At 36.8% G+C, this 6,449-nt stretch overlaps 1 non-coding gene across 1 annotated transcript; it reads left to right on the top strand.

The window, feature by feature from the left end:
• The first annotated feature begins 4,568 nt into the window (after positions 1–4,568).
• LOC112503446 lies at positions 4,569–4,675 on the top strand. Its single transcript, XR_003067981.1, has one exon. It is a non-coding gene; the product is annotated as a small nucleolar RNA R71 (small nucleolar RNA).
• The last annotated feature ends 1,774 nt before the right edge of the window (positions 4,676–6,449 follow it).

Raw genomic sequence — 6,449 nt, forward strand, 5'->3', positions numbered from 1 at the left:
CCTTGGCAATAACAAAAGGTCTGGTCCATCGGGAATTCAGCTTTCCCGGAAATAACTTTAACCTTGAATTGAACAACAGGAGTTTTTGGCCTTCTGTGAACTCTTTTAGGAGAATCTTTTTATCATGCCATTTCTTTGTATTTTCTTTGTATAGTTTAGTATTTTCATAGGAAAAATTCCTATGCTCTTCCAATTCACAAAGTTGCAAAGTCCTTTTTCTTCCGGCCTCATCTAAACTCATGTTGAGTTCCTTAAAGGCCCAATAGGCTTTGTGCTCTAATTCCACAGGTAAATGACAAGCTTTTCCGAAGACCAATTTATAGGGAGACATACCAATAGGGGTTTTGTATAGGGGTTTTGTAAGCAGTCTGGTAGGCCCATAACGCATCATTTAACCTAGAGGCCCAATCCTTTCTATGTGGCTTGACTACCTTGGCCAAAATCCCTTTTATCTCCCTATTTGACAATTCAGTTAATCCATTGGTCTGAGGATGGTAGGCAGTTGCTACCCTATGCTTGATGTCATATTTATCAAGAACTTCATCTAACATGTTATTTATGAAGTGAGTGCCTTCATCACTAATTAAGGCACGAGGTGTACCAAATCTAGTGAATATTTGTTTTTGCAAAAACTGAACAACCTTTTTGGCATCATTGGAATGGCAAGCCATGGCTTCCACCCATTTGGACACATAGTCCACAGCTACCAATATCTAGGCACAATTATTGGACAGAGGAAAAGGTCCCATAAATATTTCTTTGAATCATAGATGAGCTTCTTTCTTTGATACTTATTAAATTCCTTGGGAATAATCCCACAAGCTAAGTAATTAACAAGATCAGCAAACAAGGCACTGTAGTATGATTAAGAACCAAAATTCTTTCATCTGGAAATACTTCACAGATGTCACTACCTTGCACTGGTTTGTCTTGTTTTTCCAATCTTGACAGATGGTCGGCCACTTGATTATCCACCCCTTTTCTATCAATGATTTCCAAATCAAACTCTTGCAAAAGCAAGACCCACCTTATTAACCTTGGCTTTGCATCCTTTTTAGAAATAAGATACTTGATGGCAGCATGATCTGTATGAACAATTACTTTGGTTCCCATCAAGTATGATCTGAATTTTTCAAAAGCAAAGACCACAGCTAATAATTCCTTCTCAGTAGTGGTGTAATTGATTTGAGCATCATTAAGAGTTTTGCTTGCATAATAAACAAGATGAAAAATCTTCTCTCTTTTGACCCAACACTGCTCCAACTGCCCAGTCACTAGCATCAGTCATTATTTCAAAGGGTTTCGACCAATCAGGTGTTATTACCACAGGAGCGATGACCAATGCTTCTTTTAAAATGTTGAAAGCTTTTCTACAATCTTCATTAAAATTGAAAACATGGTCATGTTGTAATAATAAACAAAGAGGTTTTCATATTTTTGAAAAATCTTTAATGAACCTCCTATAAAAACCTGCATGTCCTAAAAAACTTCTGATCCCTTTGACAGTTGTTGGTTCAGGTAATTTCTCAATTACCTCTAACTTTGCTTTATCAACTTCAATGCCTATTTTGGAAATTAAATGCCCTAACACTATGCCTTCTTTTACCATAAAGTGACACTTTTCCCAGTTCAAAACCAAATTTGTTTCTTCACATCTTTTAAGACTTTTTTCAAGGTTTTGCAAACACATGTCATATGATGTCCCATAAACTAAAAAATAATCCATGAAAATTTCCATAGAGTGTTCTAACATATCTAAGAAAATAGACATCATACACCTTTGAAAAGTGGCAGGCGCATTGCAAAGTCCAAAAGGCATTCTTCTAAAAGCAAAAGTTCCATATGGACATGTGAAAGTAGTCTTTTCCTGATCATTCGGTGCTATGGCAATCTGATTGTAACCGGAGTAGCCATCTAAGAAACAATAAAACTCTTTTCCTGCTAGTCTRTCTAACATTTGGTCTATGAAGGGTAATGGAAAATGGTCTTTTTGAGTGGCTTTATTAAGCCTYCTRTARTCCATACATATCCTCCAACCAGTTACTRTTCTAGTAGGTATAAGTTCATTCTTCTCATTTGGTACAACAGTGACTCCTCCCTTTTTGGGTACACATTGCACAGGACTGACACATGTACTACTAGCAATAGGATAAATTATGCCAGCGTCAAGCCATTTTAAAATCTCCTTTTTGACAACCTCCTTCATGACAGGATTGAGTCTTCTTTGAGGCTCAACAGAGGTGAAACTTTTGTCATCCAAGATAATTTTATGTTGACAAATGGTGGGACTTATCCCCTTGAGGTCAGCAATTGTCCATCCTATGGCCTTGGTATGAAGTTTCAACATGTCAACCAACTTTTCTTCTTGGTCAGCTTCTAATGATGATGAATTAATGACTGGCAACTTCCCTGAATCTCCTAAAAAGGCATACTTCAGATGTGAGGGAAGTTGTTTTAACTCTAAATCTGGGGCAACATCTAAGGAAGGAACAAGAATCTTCCTATCCTCAGATTCTAAAACTTCGAAAGCAGCAGATTCTTGTGGTGTTTCTAATTCCTCAAAATCTTCCTCTTCATCACTATCAGTCTCAGATAAACCTAAGATTTCCCCCAAACTTTTTTCTTGACACCAGGTTTCTATCAGACTCAAAGCAGAACATTCTTCTCTTTCCTCCGGGTACCTAAGGGAATTAAAAACATTAAAAGTCACTTGTTGGTCTTGGACTCTCATGGTTAATTCTCCCTTCTGTACGTCTATCACGGTTCTACCAGTAGCTAGGAAAGGTCTCCCTAAAATGATGGGAATGTCTTTGTCAGCTTCAAAGTCTAGGATGATAAAATCAGCTGGGAAAATAAATTTATCAACCTGAACTAGGACATCCTCAATCTTTCCTCTGGGATAGGCTATGGACTTGTCAGCTAACTGTAGAGTTACAGTCGTTGGTCTAGCTTCACCTATGCCTAGGGTATTGAAGACAGATAAAGGCATTAGGCATATGCTAGCACCTAAGTCACATAGAGCTTTTCCTATTTCTTTTCCTCCAATTGAACAAGGGATTGTAAAACTTTCAGGATCTTTCATCTTAGGAGGAATTTTACTGGAAAACAAAGCACTACAACCTTCAGTCAGAGCTACGGTCTCATATTCAGTCAACTTTTTCTTTTTGCTCAAAATGTCCTTTAAAAACTTTGCATAACTTGGCATCTGCTCAATAGCTTCAACCAAGGGAATGTTTATTTGCAAATGTTTAAAAACATCAAGAAACTTTTTAAATTGTAATTCTTCCTTTTGATTCCTTAATCTTTGGGGATAAGGAATATAAGGAGTGACTGGAATAGGAGACGTAGTCTTTTGAAAAGTTGGTACTGGAATGGGTTTCGGAACTGGTCTTACAACTGGTTCTGATTCAGTTCTAACAGGGATTATGGGACTGGTCTGGACATCTATTGTGGGACTGTCACCAGATTGTGACACATCCACTACAACATTTTCTTTGGGAGTCTGGGTTGTCTTAGGTTCATCAGGAAATAACAGTGGAAAATCTAATCTTTCAGGAATGGTCGTACTATCTATGGGTCTGACTATGGGTTGAGGCTCACTAGTACTCACAGGAATGGTAGTCATAAATTCTGGTACAGGGGTAACAGAATCTTGTTCTACACTTTTAATCTCTGCTTTGTTTAGTTCTTTTTGTTCTTTTTGGGTATTTTCTAAATAACTCTTTCCACTCCTTAAAGTAGCAACCTTAACATGCTCTTTTCCTTCCCTCTGAGGTATTTCTGTATCACTGGGTAGAAAACCTACTGGTYTTTTTCTAATCTCCAAAGCCATTTGTCCCATTTGAGTTTCGAGATTTTTAATTGAAGCTTGAKTTTGGGTTATAAAACCCTTCATCATTGCTTCCAAAGAAGTAGATGACTCAGCTTGTTGTTTGGGCTTGCTTTGGAAAGAAGACTAATGATTTTGAAAATTAGCATGTTGATTATTATGATTGCCTTGATACGCTTGCGAGTGAAAATTAGATTGGCCTTGTTGAAAATTGGACTGTTCTTGCGGTTGAAAATTGGACTGTCCTTGTGGCTTTTGCATTGGTGGATTAAGAGCTGGACTATGCCATGAAAAATTTGGATGATTTCGCCATCCCGGATTATAAGTCTGTGAAAATGGTCCAGTCTTGTTGACATAATTTACATGCTCCGGATTTGCAGGACACTACTCAAAAGAGTGACCTTCACCACAGTATACGCATTGTACTGATTAAACATTGGAATTAAAGGTATTAGCATCAGATTGCACATGTGGGCTACATGTTAAATTTGAAATTAGCTTAGTGATCTGAGCTGTTAATGTCGAGACAGCATCTACCTCATTTATTCCAGCTGTTTTCTTTAGTGGCATCGCACGTAGGTCAGACCATTATCCGTTATTATTGGAAATCTTTTCAAGTATGTCAAAACCTTCATTATAGGTACAAGTTGTGAAAGCTCCGCCTGCAGTAGCATCGAGCATTTGTCTAGCAACGATATTTAAACCGTTGTAAAATATCTTTAGCTGTATACAGTACGCAATGCCATGGTGAGGGCATTTTCTCAGCAGCTCTTTATACCTTTCCCATGCATCAGAAACTGCTTCATCATCCAGTTGTCTAAAAGTACAAATTTCATTCCTGGATTTGGCATTCCTCGTGGGTGGAAAATACTTGTTCAAAAACTTTTCTGCCATTTCATTCCATGTAGTCACAGAGTCTGGTTGCAAAGAATTCTACCATGCTCTTGCCCGATCCCTTAGTGAAAATGGAAATAGTTTTAGTCTCAGAGCATCGTCTGAAACATCCAGGATGAGAAAAGAGTCTGTGATTTCCATGAAAGAACGCAGATGAGAATGAGGACATTCAAAAGATAAACCAGCGTACTCGCCGTTTGTTTGAAGCATTTGAAACATCAGTGGTTTAATTGAAAATTGGGTGGCACCAATGGTAGGCTTACGTATTCCTGTGTGCAGTTGAGTTAARTTAGGAATAGCATACGCCATAATGCCACCATTTTTAGCATTTGCAAGACGAAAGATGTTTTGAGCCTCATCCTCATGTGGAATATTTGGTTCATTTCTAATTATACCTTCTCCGTCAATAATCACATTTTCAGCCATCGTTTCAGAGTTTACAGCACCAAGAGCTCTTTGCACTCTTCTTCGTTGTCTGAAAATTTGTTCAATATTCGGATCAAGTGGAAAAAATACACCGTGCGATAGCCTTGGCATACACTGTGCATTCACAAAAAGATGGTAGAAAAACTAACTTTTATAAACTTTACTTTAAAAAGAAAAACTTCAGCGTGCTATCCCCGGCAACGGCGCCAAAAACTTGCTCGGTGGTTTATTCAACCTTAGATTTCAACACAAAAATAGTACTTGGCGCAAGTATACACCTCGAACTACTGTCGTCTCGTAACAAGTAATAATGGTATAAGTATCAGATATCGTACCCACAGAGATAGCATGTAAAATTATTTCAAAAATCTAGTTTATAAAAGTTAATTTCAGATGGCGAAACGAGGGATTTGATTTATCTAAAATTGGGAGGTTTGGTTACAACTAAGAAAAATATCAATCTTAAAAAGAAGCACATGATGCAATAGTTGATTAAGACATTTAAATAAATAATTCAGCAAAAATGTGACATAGCATTTCTGTCATAATTATCTAAAATCAATAAATGATTTTATATAACTATGACAGTATCAACTATCGGGTCAGACGGCCTCCCAAGAGCACACACCGGTCAACGTGCTATCGATACGATATCATTTATGTTAGACGTCGTGAATCCTAGCACAACACAATGTTACCATCCTACACCGTAGGAGTATAGCGTTTGTCAGACACTAAAGCTATTTATAGCCTTCTCCTATTTCTTAGGTTTTGAAAATCAATACATTTTTATACACAAAATTTGTTGTCAATTAATTTTAATGTAATCATCAAATGATATATTAAGCACCTGAAATAAATAGTAAACTATAATGCTAATAAGACACCTTTGTACTTTCACATCGGCTTTGGTCTAAATTTCCCGTTACACCCCAAGCTAAGGCGTTAGCCCATCATCGCTCGGTTTCTTCTCTCGAAGGATGTAAGGACTGAAAAATAAATACTGATACGGAAAAGTAAATTGCAGAAAGTAAATTACAGAAAGTAAATTACAGGAAATGGAAATTGCAGTTAAGTAAAGACTGAAATGTAAAGGATTGAAATGTAAAGACTGAAATGTAAAGACTGAAATGTAAAGACTGAAATGTAAAAACTGAAATGTAAAGACTGAAATGTAAAGACTGAAATGTAAATGATTGAAATACAAATTATTAATAACTAAATATTATTAATTAATATTAATCTAGTAATGATGAAAGACAAGTACTTGAAATGAGATGGAGATGTGACTTAATGAATG

The sequence above is a fragment of the Cynara cardunculus genome, unplaced genomic scaffold (assembly GCF_001531365.2).
Source record: "Cynara cardunculus var. scolymus isolate 2C unplaced genomic scaffold, CcrdV1 Un_Scaffold_3020, whole genome shotgun sequence".
Lineage (NCBI taxonomy): Eukaryota > Viridiplantae > Streptophyta > Magnoliopsida > Asterales > Asteraceae > Cynara > Cynara cardunculus.